The 22,108-nt window shown below is 52.9% G+C and overlaps 1 protein-coding gene across 1 annotated transcript in view; it reads right to left on the reverse strand.

Moving 5' to 3' along the window:
• Positions 1-22,108, reverse strand: part of NXN (nucleoredoxin) — a gene marked incomplete at its 5' end in the record, with an annotated part of 63,176 nt that overhangs the window by 15,427 nt on the left and 25,641 nt on the right. The gene's annotated exons all lie outside the window — the stretch shown is intronic.

The raw sequence follows: 22,108 nt of genomic DNA on the forward strand, positions 1-22,108 counted from the left end.
CAAAACCGCGCTGGAATGCAAGGGAGCTAGAGGAAGAGAGAGAGCTGCTGGCAAGGCATAGCCTGCAGGTGTACATGGAGCTTGGGAAGCCGGTTCCCTAACCTCCCATGGCCTCTTGTGACCACTCCAGCGCACCTTTGAGAGCGACTGAAAACCAGGACTGGCCGTGGCCAGATGATCTCTCTCAGACCTTTGTGCACGTAAATATTCCACTCAAAGCAGTTTGCTGACTTCTTCCCAAGGCGCTCCACGCTAAAACAGCCCCATGATGAATTATCGACCTCTCAGATGCAATCAAATCAGAGCACAGAACCAGAGAGGGCAGAGCGGAGGGAAGGAAATGAATCATTAGCTTCCCACAACGTCAAATATTAATGGGCTGCAACCCTCCCCAGCTCCACGGGCATTTATGACGTTCATTTGGGTCAGGGGAGAAGGAAACAAATCAGCAACATGAGAATTGCAGGAGGGAACATCAGTGGGAACAGAACTTGGAAATCCTCGACTTGTTATTCTGCAATACAAATATTACGATGCAGAGGAGGATTCAAAGCACGTAGTGCTCCTTCTTATTCCAGCTTGCTTTATGCATCTTCTTGTTTAATATCAGGGTTATTTGTATCAGACTGTACTATTTTATAGTAGAGCAGCATGCAAATGGCTCAAGTGAGATGGACCTCACTGTGCCAAGCGCTAGATGTGAATAAAACAATCCCAGCCCTGTCTGCGTTCTGTGGACAAAATACGAAGGGTGTGGGAAAGGGGGCGGCGGGAAGCAATGTTCAGGCAGGGAGAAACCAGAGATGCTTCCCACACTTCTAGCTCTGGGAATCACTGCAAAGGCATTCAGGGGTTTATGGGAGAGTCTCCAGATTTCTCTTCTGGAAGCCATTCATTTGCAAAATGTTTTATGATGCTTAACAAGGCTGTCAACATTTAGCCTACCTGCAATCTGGTGATCAAAGTCCTCATGGTCTCAGATATCTAAGAATGGAGAAACTGGGCCACAAAGAGGCTTCTCTTGGATGCGTGCAGGCATTAGGGACCACAGACATACAACGCCTCGTGCCCCGTGCTGGCACCGGTACCCTAACAGCTAGACAGGACCCCTTGGGCCAAGCTGTCACTAACACTGAATGGTCTGGGCTATCAAAGCCATTGCTAAATGCAAACGAGCCATGTGGAACTGAGTCGCGTTCCAAGCACAGAGAGCAAATCCAACTCTGCGAGCTCGAGGCGCGGGGAGAGGATCTTGATGGGGCTGCTGACAACAAGGAGGCTGCAGATAGTAACTGTGGAGTACCCGTAAAGACCTGCTCACATTTTACTCCTGTTTGCCAAATCTCTGGCGTGAAAGCAGCTCCCTCCGAGCTCTGAAGTACGTTCCAGCTGCCTCCCTTGCAGGAGAGGGGCCGCTCAGCCATTGCACGCGTGCGCAGCTCGAGGGTCAAGCGCACCTATGGCAGCTGTACAAACAACCCCCTGGACGACCGCCGAACCAGGCAAGGTGTTGCTGCTTGCAGCGGACTGAGCTGGCCACCAGGCCAGGACTCGTGGAAATCGAACACGGGTTACTTCACAGAGTGCTGGGCATTAAGTGCAGTCACTGGAGCAGGCTTAATCGCGCATAAATCTTGGCAAAGATCAGAGATCAGTTTAAAAATCACAGGGCTTCATGTTGGATGCCAGAACGGCATGGATATCAGATCTTGACATAAAACCATCCATCAGTCCCGGGGTTGTGCCCAGCCCCTTGCCGGCCTCAAAGCTAAGCAGTGCTTCACACTGGTAGCAGACCCCAAGCGAGCGAGCGGAAAACGTTTTCCCAGTGTTGTTTATCTGCCCGCTGCCACAATCTGAAAGGCCGGACCGTGCAGGCTTGTAAAGAGCTCTAGGACGATCACGCTCAAAAATAAATCCCTCAATGAAAGGCTCTTCCTACAGACTATCAGGTGTGTTAGCATTTAGAGCCACAGCCGAACAAGCAAGATGACTGCATTTAAGAGCGCTGAAAGGCACTATAATTTCAACCTGGCTACAGAAGGCTTGAATTGCAAATTAGCAGTCTCGAAACCCTAACCATATTAATTTTGATGTCTGCATCAGAAAGTACATGAACGCACTATTTAAAGTCAAAGCAATCTGGTCTGACGATTCTCCTGTGCTTTGGGAAAGCTGATTGGAAATGAAAAACGCATGCACTGAAGAACGATTGCCAAGATTTACCCCCATTCCCATGGTAATGGCCTCCTTCAATCAGGTTCAGCTTTCCAAAGCATATCAGACACTTCTAAAGAGAAAGTCTAATGGCTCCTTTTACTATAGGTCTGACCTGAAAGCATGCAACCTTGATGGGAAACCAGGTTTGATCATTCTTTGCTGTTTTGTTTCCCTAACTCAACTTCCCTCTGATTTGCCACGTGAGGAGCAAGGCGGATTCTCTTCCGTTTCTTACAAAGAAGAACGTTTTTGATGAGAGTAGAAAACTAAAAGTGGCGTCAGTACCTGCTACGCAGCCTCAGAGTTTGCCCTTACAACTTCCTAAAACCATAAACAGTCTTTTGGTGGCTGAAAGCTCCACTAAAATCACAGGCAAATATCTGGAAATACAAAAGGGGCCAAAGAGATGCCATCAGCACTTGGACTTTACTGGCAGCAACGGGCACAGCTAGGACTGAATGGGATCAGCACGTGACACTCAACAGCAGCATAAAGTGATGCACTTCCCTTCACCTGACTCCTCGCACGGAGCAGGCCTGGGCCTTTCATCCAGGGATTCCTTGGGGCTAAGTTAGCACCTTGTGGGGTTTTTCAATAAAACCTTTAAACCAAACTCAAAAGTCATTAAAGGATGGAATAATCCAGCAGACTCCTGGGTAAGTTGCTCCGACAGCTCCTGAGCCTCGCGGTGAATGACTGGCATCTTAATTTGTGCAGCAAGTAGAGCAGAAGGAAATCATGAGGTGGTAGGTATCAGTCGGCCATGCGCTCTCACAGTGCTGCCCAGCCACAGACCCTTACACGTCACATTAAAAGTGATAACAGCTGCAACATGATTTGGGCTGGGGAAATTAGTTACGGCCTACGTGGCTACAGGCAAGTCGCTGACATGGCTTGCGACTATGGGAGACAGCCAGCCCTGAGGCTGTACAAGGTAATGGTACTGAGCTCAGCAAGGTCCCGGGCGCTGCCCGGCATCTCAATAAGACTGGCAAACCAGCCAGGGGAGACTCAAATTACTTTCAAGTGTCACCCCTGCTGCTCCAGCTGGCATGGAAAGCTGGAGCATCTGGTATTCAGGATCTGAGCCGGAGAGAAAAGGCACCACTATACAGACAGCTGGCTGAATAACCACCAGACAAATGCCTGCACACACCTCTGAAAGGACTATTGTGTGAGGTGTGGTGCACAGAAAGCAAAATGTGAGCTCCTGGGAAACCACAGGAAGATTAGAGGATGCTATGTACACCACCGGAGAATGCTGCCTCAGCAACTTTGACAAAAAGCTGTTTTCCCGTCTGGAAGGAGGATGACACAGGAAAAACCCCGCGCTTGGAGAATTTGATCATGCATTTAAAGAGGGGATCTCTGCTCCGCTTCCCAACAGCTGGAGCAAATCTGTGGGATCAAGCCAAAGCTAACACAGATGTGGAATTCATCCACAGGCTCTTCGCTCTGAAATCAGCTGATCCTCTTGGACTGCTCCTCACTCCCCACTCGCGCTGCGCTCCTGGTAAGTCAAATATTGCCCGCGATGCGGGAAGCCAGCTGGAACAGGAGCTGGGGAAGCGTGCTCCTTTCCAGGTGTACCAAATACGGACCGACATGGGATGACCAGCTCATCCAGAAATAGATCTGGCACCTTATACAGGTGCTTAGGAAACCCGGAGTGGAGAAACTGGAGTCGCCAGGTCCTTTCATAATCTCACCTGGATCAAAGTCATCAACCAGCCAGAGGTGAATCAGGACCCCAGGGTGCCAATTCCTGGTCCCATTATTCACACTCAACTCTTTGGCCCAGCGTGTTAGAGTGCCACGTGCTCCATTACTCATCTTCGGGAGGGTGACTGGAGGCCCAGAGACAAGAGACCTGACAGCACTGCAAAAGGTCATTCTTGGCCGCTTTGCTGCTGCAGACACTGATCCTTTGCTCACTTTCTTTCTTCCATCCCAGCAACTTGGAAATGCATCAACACTTGGGAGAACTTTGAAAACCACCCTAGAAGAAAGTCTTTGCAATAACAAACCTCTCTGTTTGGATGCACCGAACAGCTGGGACAGGCTCTTCTCCATTGGGCTACAAAGCGACTGAGCTCCTTGGATGCACTCTCCAGGGAAGATCGAATTTGCTTCCCCAGTGCATGCTGACGGGGAAGGGAACCCCTCCGCTAGCAGCTGCTGCCTGCTATTTTTGGTTGTGCTGACTGATTTATCGGCCCTGGACATACTGACTCGCTAGCAAAGCCTAGCCTGGAGTGTGACTAGCCCTGGCAAAGAGTCCAGCTGCTTGCACGGTGCGTGTGAGGAAACCCAGAACTGGCACGTCTTCCCCCACACACTTGGCTACCTGCTGGCCCCTAGGAAGGGTGGTCTCCTTAGTAGTTACATTTCTCCACTGTTATGTAACCTGGATGAGGCTGCAATAGGTGCCATGCCTGCCTTTATCCAAGTCAGATGAAGACTTTTCAAGACATTCACTGCTGAAACGAGCTATGAGAGCAATAATGACCGTGTGTCTCCTCTGACCCTGGGAAACCTTGGCAAACCAAGTTAATTTAAAACCTCAAAGGCATATCCGACAACAGGGATGAGAACATGTTCCCAACATGGAGGGCTGCTGCTTTCCATTAAATGAAACGCAATGCAACATTTCCTCCAAATTCACCCTTGGAGCCTGTGTTGCCAGAGGCTCATGAATTCCCTTTGAAGGACCTTGAAAAGGTCCTGCTTTCCCTCACCCCAACCACAATGCACACATCAGGGCCCCTGGGTTTGAAGTCCTTTTGGTGGAAAGGTCAGTCTTTTGGCCAAAGTTTCTCATCAGCAGGCAAATTCATTTGGCGCTCGGAGAACATGGGGGACGGAAAGAAACCTGCAAGAGCCGCTCAGGTGCAAAGGGGTCTGTGAATGAAAACAGCTTCAGCCCAACGTTTTCTGCCCACGAGGCTAATTCTGCCGAGGACTCAAAGGCCCCAGACTGGGAGGTGCTTCTGCAGATTCCCCGACGATGCCTTTGGGAATTTGTGCTGGGATCACGATGGAAAGTTTTCGCCTGGGTTGTACCCTCCCCTCGGGGAGCCTGCAACGGAAGCCCGGCGCCGGGCCGAGAGAGGAAGCGAAGCTGCCCGGCACGCTCTTTGGACGACTTCAGCAGTGATCGAAAGGTAAAGCCGGCATTGCCGGCCTGTTTTGCTACAAGACCAGAAGCAAAGGGGTGGGAGCCCCCCAGACCTCACATAACATGGGTCTGCTTGGAGAGAGACGCCGGAGGGTGGGAGCCACGGAAAGGGGGGGGTTTGCAAACCACAATACAGCGAGCGCAGTACTAGGACACTTAACCAACCCCAGGCTCTCTCCTTCCTCTCCCCTCCATATGCAGATGCTATTTGGATGTGCATCAAGCAGGCAGGTCATTTTTCTCTCCCGTGGAAGGCAGACAGACATGAGCTCAACTCTTGCTGGTCTCTCGTTACAAAGCCATCAGCTGAAATACGAAGAAGGGATCCTGGCTCTGCAGTTGGTCCAATAAAAGATGGCATGCTAAGAAATCCTTGCCTCTTGTACCATTCCTGGACCACCGTGGCTACCACATCCCTAACGCTACCACAGGAAGGCACCTGTAGGTCTCGCTCTGCTGGAATCAGTGACGACTTCCAGGGGATGTGGCGACGCAGGCTGGTTTCCCAGAGCCGGCTCCCTGTCTGTCAAGCAGATTGGTTCCAGGGGGTTGAGACATCCCCAATTGTTCGTGTCACTGCCTTCTCATGGTCAAACGCCCTAGGGGACCCCTGTCCTCACTCGCTCTCCATGTTAGCTTGCAGCTTGCACATTGTGCCCAACAGGATTTACAAGAGCAAGGGGCCACCCAGGCAGCGCACGCAGCAGGAGGGGAACAACAGAACGTCCCGTCCTCCGTGGATTTCAAATCCCGTTTACGCCTGTCCTTGCAATCTGGGCTTTGCTCAGCAGGGATGAGCTCCTTCCCAGCGCTCCACTTCCTCCTGGGACAGCCGATCCCCACGGATGCCAGGAAAGCAGGGTGCTTGCACTTGGCTGGATCAAGGCAGGGATTTTGTGGAGTGACACACGCAAGAGGACTGTGCTTTACGGAGGAGGGGGGGGCTTTGGTTTTCACCGAGTTGCTACTGCCCACTGAGAAGCAATGGGAAACCGAAGGCCACTGAGGAGGAAGGATCTGGACCTGGTTAGTGCGACATGCAGGATCCGGGTAAAAGGCCGGGACAGCGCCCAGCGCTCCTGCTGCCGGGCGCGGATCTGTCGTTCTCCCTCCCCTTACACGCAAGCCCCAAGAGGACACAAGCTGGTTCAAACCGGCTCTGCCCCGTCCTCCTACCCCACGCAGGCCCTTCAATAAAACCACGCCGTCTCAGTGGCTCCCAGTGGAAGCTCCTCTGCTCTCCCCTGCCTGGGGCCACTCAGCTCGCCGACTCCAGTCTTGGCCACGCTGCACCAGTCCGCACCCCGAAGCCAGGTCTGGTAGGCAGTTGTGTAGCTGGAGGTGGGGGGCGCTGCCCTGCCCAGACCAGCGGAGCTGCCTGTTGCAGAGCCCCCGGGATGGCAAATGCAGCGGAGATGAGGCCGCATTCTCACACACCTCGCTCCGTTAAGTTTCCAGTCTCGTGCTGCCTGGGGATCCCTCCCCCAGCGGCCCGCTCCGTTGCAGGCCACGGTACACGGTACACGGCCCCCACGCAAACGCTCCCACTGCTGCACACCAGTGTCCCCGCCCCCGCGGGAGCGGAGCGCTCCACTGCAGGACAAAGCAGCACATGGCTCCCAGGCCCTGGCACGCACCGCAGGGCGAGTGCAGGAGCTGCCTCATTTCCTCCCAACACACATTTCACAGGCTGACAGGCTGGATTTCCTGCGGCCCGCATCCGATACGAAAACATCCAATTTGTCGAGCAGGACTTGGAGCGCCTAAACAGTGGTTAACATGCTCTGTGGAGAGCGGCCTCGGAGCTGAGACCAAACACGGCCTGGTTTGTTTGAGGTTTTCAACTTCTAAATGGAGTTTAGTGCTGGGGACAGGTGCCAGACTGCCAGACCGTGGGCCCGGCAGTCAGAGCAAACACAAGGGAGGCAACACCAAGGCAAACTCTGCCTGTCCCAGCGCTTCGGGCTTAGTTTCACAGCCAGCGGATCGCTGCGGGCCAGCCTTTCCCTAGACAACAGCAGCACCACCAAGCCGCTGGCTCTTCTCATCCAGGGATCTCAAAAGCACTTGAGATGCGGTCAGTGCCACAATCCCCGAGTGGCGAGGAGCCTGCTCAGGGTCACCGGCCAAGTCAGTGGGACAGGCGGGTAGCAAATCCAGGTTTCCGGGATCTCAGCCCAGTGCTCCACTCATTTGGCCATGCTGCCTTTATCTTGTCGTTCAGACTGACCCACAGTTCAGGGGCCCTGGGTTCAGCCTCTGGCTCTGCCCTAGATTTCCTGCCAAACCGTGAGCAAACGCCATGGCCTTTCAGCTTCCTCCTTTTCTTCCCCGCTTTCATTCACTCTTGCCAGTTTAAGCTTTCCAGCATAAGGACCATGTGACTGCTGGTCTCTCCAGTGCCATGCCCACGGCGGGCAATGGAGACACAGCTGTCCCACACAACAGCAGCATCAAAACAGCCCCAGGCTCCTAAACGCGCACAAGGGGAATGCAAGGTCCCTGGAGCCTGGCTTGACCTGAACACTGAAGGTGTGCACACGTGCGAGTGCTCACACGCTTTGAGAGACTGCACCGGAAAGCGCTGCTGTGGCCTTGCTACCAATCTCTGCATCGCTTTCCTGCCATTTATTGGGTGCTTCCACTTGCTGGGATGTTAGCTCCTCTGAGCCTGTGGGGCACAACACACAAAGCCTTTTACCTACGGTGTTGGATTGTTCAGTGAGGTTGGGCCTCTCCATCCCCTAAGCCCGTTGGTGGGGGTTTGCGCAGGGGATCCTCAGGTGGGTGGGCCTGTTCTGGTCGCCCCCCATCAACTCTTCTGGCAGAAATGCTCATGCATTTTAAAAGACAAAAAGGCGCCTCCAAATGCAGCTATGCTACCTAGTCCACAAGGGTCAAGGCGGGCCTCAGGCTGGAGAAGAGAAGGACAGAGGAGCTGTAAAAGTGATTAAAGGAAAGCAGTGTGCAGAGGCGAGCACATGCTGCGTGTCTAGGGAGGGTGTTACCCCATCTCGAGGAGCTCAGTAGCAATGCTGCTGCAGACTCCTGCGGTGCCTTCTCTCGCAGGACCCCGGGGTGCTTCAGGAGCACACTCGCACTTCACAACCCTGCCGCCAACTAGCACAGGGACAAAGCGGGCCGGCAGAACAGCCAGAGACAGAATCCAGGAGATCCAACATCACCCGGCAATGACCTCCAGCCACTGCCAGCTCCCCCGCTCCTCAAGCTGGGAGAGATTTTGGCTGCCCTCACCCCTGCCTTTCTGTGGCTTGGCTGCAGCCGGGTTTCACGCTGTCACCGGCATAACGACAGAAAGGGCAAGACGTGGTAAGGAGGGAAGTGGGCGAGCTGGGTCTCCGTGTGCCCAGCGGGGGCTGACCCAAACGGCACTGCAACCTCCACTGCGCATTGAGCCAAGCTGCCATCCTCCAGCCTTCCTTTGTTCAACAGAACAAAACCAAATGCATCGCAATCAGAAAAGCAGCTTGGGAAAAATCTGTCAGCCCCAGACATTCCCTCAAGCTTCAGGTTTCCAGTAAACTGGAAGCGAGTGGTTAAGAGGCATTTGCTAACCCACCGGCAATAAACTAGTCAATATAATGAGACTTTCCCCTTACGATTTGCTACCCGAAGGTACACAGAGGAAATGTGGTATTTGAAAGTAAATTAGGGGGCTTGGGTTTCAGCGCTGGACAGGTTTCATGGCAGAGTCATTAGCTGCTCATTATTGCTCTCTTTCAATTTCCTACTTTCCTCTCATTTCTCCCATTACCCCCAGCCCACGGCAGAGGGTGTGCTGCTTTCCTGACAGGGCTCTCAGCAAGCCCAGCCTTCAGCGTGGCCCAGCTCCAGGTTCAGGACACGGCGGGACATACAACCCTGCCCTCCCTGGTAACTGGGAGCAGGCAGCACCTGCGGCACCCGTGGAGCACGACTGACTCGGACACTCAGCTGGCACAAATCAGGTGCGTCTCGAAAGGACGACAGCAATGCTGCCGGCAGGAGGGACGAATAGCTCAGAGCTCTGCAGTGGACTAATGTGGGTGGAGGGGCGTGTTTCACAGAGGCTGGGAAGGGACCTCACACCTAGTCCACCCCCCTGCTCCAAGCAAGCCCAGCCCCAACCACACCATCCCAGCCAAGGCTCTGTCTACCCAGGTCTTCAAAGGCTCCAAGGATGGAGATCCCCCCACCTCTCTGGGTGACCTGGTTCCAGTGTTTTACTTCCATCCTAGTAAGAAAATTCTTCCTAACAGCTAACCTCAACTTCACTTGCTGCAATTTGGGAAGCGTGGGAGTCCGGATGCTCAGATCACTGGAGCTGAAACAGAAACGGAAGGCAGGCAGGCCCCTCTGCAACCAAACCTCTGGCTCAAACCACGCTCAGGTCAGCCGTAACCCATGGCGGTTTGATGGTTGCAAACAGAAAGATGTCCTTGCTCCAAGAACTATCACTACTAGCACAGTCCACCCATCCATGCCTTTGTCAGTCCCAGTTCATCAGCAGAGAAATCAGAGACTGAAGGGGAACAAGGGCCAAGCCATGCTTCTCGCTTCACGAGAGGGGACGTTTGCAAGTCCATACTCGTGTCTATTGCCAAGACAGCGCGGAAGGAAAGGTCTCGCTGTCACTGCTGCAGCTGCACCTGTCCTCGGAACAAAGGGGAATGTGGGTTTCCAGGCCTGCCAGACGGGGCAAGGATCAGCTGCACAATGCTGTAGGACACGGGTCCTGCGTCACCTCGGCTGTTCTTGCTCTCTATCGTCTCTCTGGCAGAGCACGAGCACCATGTACCATGCAACACAGAAATACAAGGAGGGAATGAAAGAGCTTGCCGGAGAGGCTCTGAGGAAAGACAGATGTGAAAGGTCATCAAATGTGGGCCCAATAAGTTATGCCCCCAAACGACGAGTTTGGAGTCAGATCTAAACACAAGGAAATATAAGGAAAAATAATAATTTATCCCTCCCTCTACAGGGAAGGGATATTTTTCTCCGTGTCTGGAAAGGACAGGGGTACGGTGGGGGTGCGGGATGCCAAATGTACGTTAAGGGTCTCCCAAGGTCTCCAGTCTCATCCATCATTCGTTATAGGCCAGCCGCCAAAATTACCTCACATTACAGCGTGGATTTCCTATCTGCAAAGTTTGCTTTTGCTGCTACCGTTGGCTCAGAGGGAGCCAGCCCGTGGCGCTGATAGCCATCTCGAGGTCAACGCCTCCAAATCCCAAGTCATTAAGGAACAAACAAAAAATGTAAAAGCCTGGAGAGTTCAGACAGAGTTCCCACCAAACACAAAGGCCTCCAGGATCCACAGGGAAGCGGGGATTTTTTTTTTTTTCCACTGAACACAATGAGGTGTGACTGTGGGTTTGTAGCAGTTAATCCAAAAGGGAACTTTAAACAATTGAATCAAAAAAACCCAACAAAACTCTCTTGCTGAGCAAACAATGCAGCGCCTGCTAGGGCTGTCACCAGTCCAAGGCTAGCGGGGCCTGCACGGATGTCTTGGCCACGGGGAGCTTCCACGGGGAAAGCGGTCTTTCCAGGGGATACACCCGCAAAGGTCACTTAGAGCCAGCAGCAGAGCTAGGAAGAGAAGGGCCCTGGCCTCTGAGCCTTCACTCAGCCCGACTGCAACCGCTCCACCTCTCTGCAGCAGACTGGGCTTTGCCTGCAATGTAGAGAAAGAAACCAACAGTTCCGGTCCAAGCTCCAAGGGGTTAAAGGATGCATGAGATTCATGCCTTAGCCACACTCTGGGTGCAGCCTGCAGACATCTACCCCAACCTCCCGTTCCTGAGTGCTCTTGGCTCAGCTGGGGATGGCTCGTAAGTCCTCCCACTCACCCCAACTCCCCTGTGCCACCACAGAGGGAAGTGGTTCCCATTGGCAGCAGCCTGTGGGGGATTTCTCCTTCCCATTTGCCACAAAAATCCCTCCCTGAGCCGCTCTAGGCTAAGCTGTGAGTGACGCACTTTGCAGGGCTGACTCAGGGCCACAAACTCTTGTTCTTAAAGGACACTGCAACCACAACCGCACCCCAGCGACGGGGATGGTCCGTGCTGCTGCAAGTCTCCTACGGGGCAGCCTCGCCAGGCTAACCGCTGCCCAGGAAGTGGGACCGATGACTTCGGGCACCACGGTTTGCTTTGGAAACGTTCTCCTTCCAAGTGTCACCTTCTCCCTCCTGCCGCCCGAAGAACGTCAGCAGGGCAGAGACCACGGACCCCGAAAAGCCACAAGAGAAACCTGCACCTGAGTGGCTAACGACCTGAGCTCACCCATGACCTCAGAACACTTCCCATGAAACCGCTCCTCTTCGCCTTCCTGTTCCCAAAACCAAAAACTCAAATCCTTTTTCCAAAACGGCTGCAGCTCAGAAATTCAAGCCCGGCCGAGATGAGCCAGTGACGTCGAAATACGAAAATGTAACTGGAAAACTAGAATTAGCAATTAATCAACTCCACATGTTAAAAACCCAATCCAGAATAATACATACAGCCCCGATGTAAGGTTAGCAACAGGGGATACACACGCATAAGAGATTAGGCAGATCACTCCCATGTGCCCTCCCTGCCCTTCTCTTTTACAGCATTTCTCATTAAACTGTACCATAAAGCTCTTTGCAGAATTAGCTACCATTACAGAGCAGACAGCAACGGAGCAAAGAGAGGTTTTCAGCTGAGATCTGAGAGAAGATGGAGAGTGGATGGGGCAGACAGACCGCGGAAGCCCGCACAGGGCAGAGCTGCAGAGAAGTGCCAAACAGCGTCTGCTGCTATGCTGAAGCAGAGCAGATGGGGACCAGACTCCGGGTCAGTAGAGGGTGGGTGTTTATGGCACAGATGAACACACTCTTTTTAAACAGAACAGCACGTTCTAACCTGCTGCCATTAAGTGAATGGGGGAAAAAGCGTTTGACGAGTAGCGGATGAAAGCTGAGCCCCTGCAGGGACCTGTGTGGAAGTCCTGCAAAGCCTCCCGTGCCTGCCAGCCTCGACCGACCGGGGAAAGCGAGGTGTGAAGCACGCTGAAGAAGTGTCACCAGCTCCTGCAAACGCCTCCGCTATGCAGGGCCCCAGACTCCATCTGCAGACAGCAGTGGTGAGCCAGTATGTCAAGGTTTCATCATCTTCCTTTTAAGCCAGAATACAGAGGTTTGCTAGCGCCAGACCCACTACAATGTAAAAGGGGGCAAGGTCAAAACCTGCAGTCATCTGCCAGCTTTAGTCTGGAAAGCTGCAAAATAAAACAGTGAGAGTCTGTTGCTCAGGGCTGAGGCATGCAATCCTCCAACGGGGAAGGGAAGAACTGATCTCACGACATGACTGATCCCACGTGAGCAGAGAGCCCTCAGTGGCGCTGTATTTTACGTGGAGCCTGACAGCAGCGCAGACGGCAGCAATTCGTACCGAATTAGACACTGCCTGCCCAGAGCTGATGACAACACAAGCCTCGCGGGGGCATTCAAAATGCCACATAAGATGCACGGCATTCATTACCTCACCTTGCAGTTGTGCGCAGCTGGAAGGGACGGCTTACGGGCATAAGCACCAGGCTTGAAATTAGTCGGGCGCCAGAGACCCCAGTCTCAGCAGAGTCAGTGCCTCCCTTTGCCTCCCTACACTGGGAAATGGAGCCCCATGCAACTCTGCTCAGGGTTTCAGGCTAAGACTTTCAATCAAGACCATGTCTGTCCTATGAGGATGCTGCAGATTTGAGGCGAGGTGGGCAGCTGGCCATGTGCTCCAATGCAAAACCCCTCGTCCCCCTGCCCACTAGCTGCCGCCCTCCTCTTCAGAGGCGGCTGCTGCGTGAGCAGAGCGTGGGGCACACTCAGGAATGAGGAAAGTGGCTCTAGAAACAGGCAGTCGTTAAAACGGTGCAGGGAATGGGCGGACAGGAAAAGGGAAGCATGAGTATCCAGGGCATGAAACAGAGGAGGAGACAACATTACCACCAGGATCAGAAAACACGACAAGAGGGTTTTCAACTGCTGGATTTGGCAAGCGGCAGTTGCGATGACACAGGGCGCCAGGAGCAGGACACGTTCAGCACGTGAGGCAATGGAAACGCGGCTGCAGCACCAACGGAAAATCTCCTGGACCTGGAAGAATTCACAGATGCATAAATCTCTCGTCTCCAGGCTTTATTAACTGCTTGACGATGCAAACAAGCAAGACAACCGAGGGGAGCTGGGCGACCACGTCAACTCCTTTGAGCTCAGCCCTCCTGGAAACAGCCGTAAATGAAAGCAATCTGTTTTGTTGTGGCAGAAGAGAGGCTAATTTATCTCTTTTGTTCAGAATTTAATGTCAATGCTCTGAAGATCCCAGAGTCCCCCGCTCCCGTCAGATCCCTGCCACTTTGTAAGCTCTCCCGAAGGGATCCAAATGCTGCGCAACACCTGCTGGGAGGCTGCCCCTTTCATTGTACTGGGAACTAAAGACAGGATTAAACTCTTGTACCGGAGTCAAGCACCCTGAACCTGGAGGCTGCATGGCCAATCAGCTGAACTCCACCAAGTCCCCACGCAGGACCAGAGCAGAGGCCGGCAGAGAGGATTCCTTGGGAGTCACCTGGAGTTTGAGGCTTTGTGCATCGGCCTTCGGGCAATTTTTGCCTGTGCCACTGGAAAGCCCAGGTAATCAACACACATGCTAGCAACAAAGGGTGCATCTGCCAGGCTTCATCACACGAGCAATCTGCCTCTCCTCCCCTTCGTTACAGCAGACGGGACAGGAAACGTTAGCCAGCCAGGACTGGGTAATCAGTGGGTCTGCAGCAAATGAAATCAGCTAATCTGCTCATCTCCCAAATGGCTTTTTCCAAGGATCTGCTACAGAGGCTCTGAGCACGGCTGTTCAACCCTTCTCTGCCCCGCGGTCAGAACTGATTAAATGCAGCCGGGGAGTCAAAACTCCAACATATTCATCTCACTTGGCAGCTCTGCAGTTAGACTATTAGCACCAAGCATTCCTCTCTCTCCCCCTTCTCCCAGTCATTCTTCAGTTATCTTGCTTCATCTTGATGCTGTTTCCAGGAACACAGAGGAGCGGGCTCTTGCAGTCAGCCACCAGCCGGCTCGGCTGATGGGGAGACTCTGCAGCTACAACGACCTTTTACTACCTTCATGCAAATTTTACTGGAGGAAAAAAAATCCAACCTGAACCATCTGTTTTCTCCCCTAGTGAATTCTCTTTTTTTCAAAGGGCAGAAGCACCAGCTCTTCTCCCACATCCACCGATCTGAACAAAACTTGCAGTCCTCTTTCAACTTGCTCTCAGAGATCCTGTTAGGCCTGTCGTACAGCAGCCAGCCGCTGAAACAGCCAAAGTCAGCCCCAGGAACCTCTCCACCTGACAAGTGACCTGCCTGAACCCCACACATTCACACAGCTGAGATTTAAAGCCAGGCCTTGATCTCGGCACTTCCAGCCAAACCGAAGGAACGCCCGTGTTTTCAGAAGGGCAAGGCACCAGTACTTCCCCTGGCAAGGGGCTTTTCTGGATGGACAGATTCCCAGGACAACCAAACCTGTGCCCCGGACAAGTGCAGCCCATATCACTCCACACAGCCCTGATGCTGTGCTCAGTCACAAAAGTTGTCTTGGGACTCAGGAGACCAGGGGTTCACTTCCCTGCACGAGCTTGTTCAAGCAGCTGAGTCTCTCTGTGGCAAAACTGCCCATCCATCCATAGGCTAGAAATAATAAGACTTCCCCACCGCAGGTGGTGTTGAGAGGTTAGCTACATCACAGATCCCGAGGTGCTCACATGTGGGTGTAGGGAGAAGTGGGGCCCAATAGGTACCTGAAACAGGTGGGAGGATATGCACCCCGGCCAAGGAAGTGACAAATATTTTCGGCGTTTCTGGTCAATTAGGTGCTGCTACTGAGCTCCTGGCAAGGGGCCAGCCCTCTGGCAAAAGGCCCCGGGTGTCCCTGGGTTTAATGAACACCAAATGGAGTTTGGCATTGCTGGGTAATTTCACAACACAAGCAAACAAGTGAGGAAACTTCTGTAAGACACAGACAATGAGATCATTGTCAGCTAACTGTGCCGTCAGACAATTGTTGCATTCTTCTGGCTGAGGGCTCTCTAATTAGGGGGACTATTTAAAGTCTGTGTGTAGGATACATGGCAAAGTCACGGGGCACGGAGGAGCATGTGAGGTGGGGTGGTTCTTCATTTCTTTTGGAGACTTCCTTGTTAAACAAAGACACTTAAGGTGTGAACCAGCTTGTTTCTCTCTGTGTCTGCAGCTGTACATGTGAATACAGCTCCTCGCAGTTAAGCTCTCACTCAACAGTACCTTGTCGCCAGGGAAGTTGCTCTGTTAAGCCTCCATCTTCTACACAAGTTTCAAAGTCTTTTTTACTCCTGAAGATTACTGACATCAGAAATAAGCCACGAAGCCGAGGCTGCAGAAGACAGCAGCGCGTTCCTGCAGGGGGTCGGTGGCGAACAAGTAGGCGTCTGGTGCCTTTCTTGCACGCTCCTCCTCACATCGAGACTAGATCAGCACCAGAGAAGTTCTCCCGAGAGAGCGCCGACGCTTTACCCTGGATACAGCAGAGAGCAAGAACCAGTTTAGATCCACGTTTCGTTGGGCCTGAACCAGTTACATCAGTGGACAGACTGGTGGGTTGGCCAGGCCCAGGCCCCTGCTATACATCCCTTAAGGGATCTTGAAGCAGTCAGTGCTGTGGATACACTGCTATTAGACTTACCACAGGAGAGAATAAATGCGTCACTGGACTAGGAGTCAGAGCCAGGCTAAGCAAAGTTGGGACCCTCGGCTGCCGGCAGCCATAAAACACTGACCACTGCGCGCTATTAGATAAGGAGGCCAGCACCAGGCTGCATCTCGGGGACAGAGCAAGCTGTTTTGTCCTGGTTGCTAACCAGGCCCTGAGGCAGATAAAAAGGCCTTTAGGTTTGCTCCCTGTTAACAGTGTTGAAGCTGAACTTTCAGTTCTGACACACGAGCACAAAGATGTAACCGAGGGCCGCAGTCACGCCAGGCCCGGCCACGAAGCAGACTCCAGCTCCTGCGGGTTTCCACAAACTTGGATGACGAAGGGTGTGGACATCAGAACAATTTAGCATGGGGTGAACGGGACTGGGGCTTTCCTACACCTTGAATCTCTGCAACAATGGCCCTTAGCAGGCTACCACCCTGTAGTCAGTGGAAGCTGAATGGAGGCAGCTTCTCCTCCAGGGATGGAAGGGAAAGTGGCTGTGGCTTAGCTACCACTTACCACTGGGTAGGAGCATGCATACGGGCTGTTGCCCTAGCACACGCAGAGGTAGCCCAAACCCCTCCAGACCCATGGGAAATTGTTCATTCGTCCATGCAAAGCCAACCTGGGGCAGGTGTAGGAGGAAAGGGACACTCTAGTACTAAGTAAGGAGACGCTGCTGTTCGGAAACGAAAACCCAGCTGTTGCAGCAGAAGTCCCAACGCCACCAGGAAACCCCATTTTTTGTCCACGCTGGAAACAAAGCCTCGGTCCGATTAGAAAGGAACGTCTGTCCCATGCATTGTGTCTGCTCACTAAGTGAACATGGGAGAAATCAGCAACTCTTCCAGCTGGTGCTAATGGCATGCCAGCGCCTGTCTGCAGGGACACTCAGAGGCTGCGCTTGTTAACAAAGTCACACCAGCTACACGAGGCGGGCAGTGCGTGGGTCTGCCGGGAATCTTTTGTGAGCATTTAAGCAGACAATGGCAAACTGATCCTAAGACACAGGAGGGGGAGCCAATGTGGCAGGCAGGGAAGAATGTATGTGCGCCAGGGAAACTACTTATAGATTGGTAAATGGAAAACATCCTCCCTATCATCCTTCAGCAATCTCCGCTTCAGAGCTGCAACGGTTACGGGATCCTGATTTACATAACAGCCCCCCTGAACTGGCTTATCAAAATCTGCCTACAGAAAACTATGCCTATGGTCAGGGCCTTGTTATGTTTTTATGTGCATAGGGTCAGAGACTAGATCTCAAAGGGCTTCTGGATGCTGAAATAACAGAAATACTACAAAAAGGCCACAGATTATACTATAGGTACCCTGTGGTCCTCCATAGCCCATCAATAGGTTCCAAAGGAGGTCAGTCTAACTAAATGGCTCCATTACAGAAGGGAAGCGACCTGCCCAAGGTCACCCAGAAGGACCGCAGGAGAAAGGGAATGCAGTCCTCATCTCCAGTGACCTACTTACTAGGCCAACAGATCTGCAGATGGGTTAATTCAGCATCACAGGAGGGAGATTAGGGATAGAAGTCACCAGCAGTGGGAAGAGAGGCTTTGAACAAGCCAAAGAGTACACCATGTTTCAAGCACTTAAGGCAGAGGAGCAAACCCACACCAGGCAACAAGCCGTCTGCCTCTCACTCCATTAATAATCCTGTTTATTTGCAATAAATACAGCATTCATCCAGGCCCTGCTTTGGCATTGGTAGCCTATCTTCTTCCTATAGCAAAGGTGGTATATTTAGTTGCATGGGTATTTTTAGTGATGAAAGACTGTTCTTTTTTTTTTTTTTTTTTTTAAAAGGAGCATTCTTCCAATGCATAAAAACACCAAGGTGCTACAACACGTCACCACCATACTAAGAATAATGCACCCTTATGCAGCACCTTTCCTCAGGGCTGCCACAAGTTATAGTCCAGAACATCCCCATAAGACATCAACCCATTTTACAGATGAGCAAGCTGAGAACAGGATGCGTCTTTGGCTTGCTTTCGCTACCGTGACTTTTGCTTAGGAGTTATCAAGCAGATGCCAGAAGGAAAGCCCAGGAGTTCTGACTCCCAGGCCCCCTTCGCGTCCCATGCATGGCGCAACAGTCCCTCAACACTAAAGTGAGGAAAGATGCTGGCTGCGTGGCATCATGACCACAAGGAATCCTTCTCATTTACTAATCACCTTTCATTTACCTTCCAGTTCCTCTTCCTGCTGCACCTATGCATATTCCCTCCGACAGGGATATCACGTGTTGAATGGGCATACAAGCAGAGGTGGCCCTTGCTCCATACCGCCTCGGCCCAAGACGACCCGAGAACTCTTTAATCATCTCCGCTTCCACGCAGTGACTGTATCTCTTCAGTGGGATATCTGCAGCCTTCTCTGGCATCTCCCCCAGCACTGACAGAGGAGAGTGCCTGAAAGCTGCATAAATAAAGATGCGAGGAGGACAAGAAGAGGACGCTTAGCTAGGCCAGCTGCTCATCCATCCATCTTCGCCTGCTGACCCAAGCAGGAAAGTCAGCCACCTTCTCTCCCTGCCCCTGCTGAGAAGTGACTGAAGCAAATGCACACAATCCTCCCATCTCGGTCACTGAACAAAAATGAATACTGTGACAATCGGCTTCTTGCTGACTGAAATGCCCACCTTGTGTAACAGGCCTTCGGCCAGCTGGTTACTGGTCTTTTTGAAGGCAGCCCTCTTCCCCAGACCCAAGCATGCTAGCCCCAGCCCTTGGCTGGAGCAGAGACTGTGCAAACAGTGCCGCCCAGCCAAGAGACCCGACTAGAGATCCGGATCCCCATTTGTGTACAGCTGGCTAAACAGCAAAGGCGGCAGCGTTTTCTTTCATGACCTCGCAGCCAGAGTCAATGTTGCTAAGCTACAAAAGAGCCGTTGCTGTGGGTTTCCAAGCCCAGGGGCAGGAAAACCCCGACAGGGGCTGGGACAAGGCTTCAGCCGTCCAGAACCCAGGAGGACAGCAAGGGGAAGTCTGTCTGCAAACTGTCCCCAGAGCTGGGGCGTAGCAAATGTGGATCTGCAGGGAGGTGAGGAGAAGAGACCTCAACAAAGCCAAAACACGCCTCGGCTACCCATCCCGGCAGCTCACCCCATCCACCGAACTGCAACGGACTTCAAAAGCACAGAGATACCCTGCCAGATGTTTCTAGCGATAGACACAGCTCTATCTTAACCTGCTGTGAGCGGGTGCGAATGGGAGGAGACCCATCCTGCCCAGCCGGAGGAGGTGCAAGGTGAGCCGCGGCCGAGCGTAAGAGAGCCGCAAAAATCAGGCAGAGGCATGTGGGCAACGCCGCCGGATCACAGCGGCCTTCGCGCCTCGCCCCGTGTTCTGCATCTTGTTGGTTTACATACTGCAAATGCAAGAGCCAGGAGAAATCCATCTTGTGTGTCATAACAGACCCGAAAGGTAAACAGAAAGGAAAGGCCAGGCATATTATCCAATTAAACAGGCATGCGAAGCACAGATCTGAGATGGGCAGCTCTGCTTTTCAGCTCTTTTTAAGAGGTCCAAGCAGGCAGGAGAGGAGGGGTCGAGGGAACGCCTCCAAACCCACACAACGCTCCGCAGGAAAGCAAGACGGGGTCCCTGGGAGGAAGAAAGCTGTTTGGCCTTGCGAACGCATATGCGAGACACCTTCATCGTAAAGCCTGAGAAGTCCGAACGGCCACTCGCAGCTCCCATCACCTGCCACAGCACCCGCTGCAGACGCCTGCCCAAGCGGCCAGCCTCGGGCAGAGGACTGCACAAACGCCCCACCCCAGAGCACTCCAGACCCGGAGCCCGGAGGCTGCCAGGAAAGAGCCACCCCACGCAGCCCCAGCTCGTCTCGAGGCATCCGGCACTAACGGCGTTTGCTCTGCATACTGCAAACCGCACGGGCAGAGTCCTAAAAGGTGGAGGACAAACACCAAGGGGCTTAAGGGAGCCAACCGTTCAGCGGGGCTCTGACCCGGCATCAGCTGCCCAGCAAGAGCACGGATGCTTTTCACTTCCACCCAGCACTTCTCTAACCCCCCCCTGTCCCCTCTGTCTGTGGGACAGGACAGGAGGCCACAGAGGGCTTCACCCCACACAGAATAAGCCGGTGCTTTTGGGTGTTAGCTTGTAAGGAAGAAAAAAAAAAAAAAAAAAAAAAAGCCTATTCTGGTGAGTTCCCCATTCCTGATCCCTCCAAAGGGCACAAGGGCTGGTCTCAGCCAGCAGCTCTATTGAACACTTCCAGACACCGTCTGGCTTGCTGGAACCCAGCCCATTCCCAAGTTCCTGCAAGCAAAGAAAGAGACCCAAATACAGCGGATCTGAATGGACTCGGGGTTTAAGGGGAGGGCCGAGTGGGGTTAGCACCTTCCCTGTACCCGTGCTTATTACCTGCACTGCAGCATAATTCACCTCTTCCAAGTCTGGACCTACCTATTATAAAAACAACCTGGATTTTCAGAGCAGCCCCTGCCCCCACTCCGGCTGCAAAAACCTTGCATCCCAAATGCTGTTCTCAATTATCCCACCCTCGCCACCACTCTCAGGGAAGCAGCAGGTGGCAGATCATTAAAGTTTTAACAAAGCTCATTTGGATCCTGCGAGCTGCAATATCTCCCTGCGTGCCCCGGGAGAGGAGCCCGGAGAAGATCTAGCCCAAGTGGTTTCCAAAGTGTCTTGGTTCTGGTTGATTCAATTAAAGAGAGTGGAAAGGGGCAGGAATCTGCTCTCACTCCCTTTCTATCGCTATCTGGGTAACGAGGCACTTGGACCAGCGCTTCCAGAGACGGGGAAGATGGACAGACTGCCTCGGGCAGCGTATGGCCAACACACGCTCTGATCCCTGCCCCCCCCGGAGCCCCTCTTAGGGTGTAAACATCCCTTCTGCTTCCTGAGTTTTACAGAGAGATGAGCATGTTTCCCCAGCTCGATGGAAGTACCTAGTGCTTCTCAGCCCTGCTTGCCCAGATCAAGCCCTCTACCATCCCCGGTCCCCAGGGCAAACCCCAGGTGCCTGCCACAGCACTCCCACTCCATGGGGCTCAGGCGGGAGAGCTTCCTTACAGAAGTTTTCATCAAAGCCAGGACCGTGCAATCTCTCCCAGATGTACCGACGGCTGAGCTGGGGAGTGCCGGGGTCACACACCAGCTAAGATCCGGGGGTGTTGCAGGAAGGGAAGTCACTTGATGTGGATTTCCTATATATACACACAGTCTCCTCTCAAAGTATTCTTTAGGACAGCCCTGTAGCCTCTTCAAAGCACGGCGGCATCGTTCTTTACACATTCAGCGGTCCTCTGGTTTCTTCCCTTTCTTCAAGCTCGGAAAACCCCAAACATCTACTTGCCCAATTTCAGACTTCCCTGCCAGCAAGATGAATGGACTGAGCATGGGGACCAAGTCACACTCTGCCACTGCAGCCCACAGACACTTCACCAGCAGCAGGTAAGACACCAGCTAGTTCCCCTCACATTCAGAAAGGCTCCTTTAAGGAACAGTGTATTTAAAAAAAGAAAAGTTAACCTTTACAGACCATTCTGGCCTGTTGAAATGCAGGTTTCATCATGGAAACACTGACAACTGGCTTAACAACAAGCCACTGTAAAAGAGGCACGTGTGCAAATAATGGGCTGGCTGCAGCGTGTTGTCCTCCCCATGGAAATACCCCCACTGCGGGGGAATCCATCCTACGTTCCTAGCCACCACTAGGCAAGCCCAGGCTGGGCACATACCCCATCTTTCGTCGGAGGTGAAGACTGCCAGAGACGTCTGCTCCAGACAGAGAGGGAGAGAAAGCAGAGGAGGAAGAAAGCGCATTAGGGCCATCAGAGAAAGGTGCCTTTGGGTATAGAGGGGGTGGGGGGAAGCAACAAACCCTGCGAGGCAATCGCTCCACTGGGAAACCCCAACCTTAAATTGGGAACGGGACCAGAAGCAAACGACTTTAGTTTG

Source organism: Crocodylus porosus, unplaced genomic scaffold (genome assembly GCF_001723895.1).
Source record: "Crocodylus porosus isolate Cpor-Errol unplaced genomic scaffold, CroPor_comp1, whole genome shotgun sequence".
Taxonomy (NCBI): Eukaryota; Metazoa; Chordata; order Crocodylia; family Crocodylidae; genus Crocodylus; species Crocodylus porosus.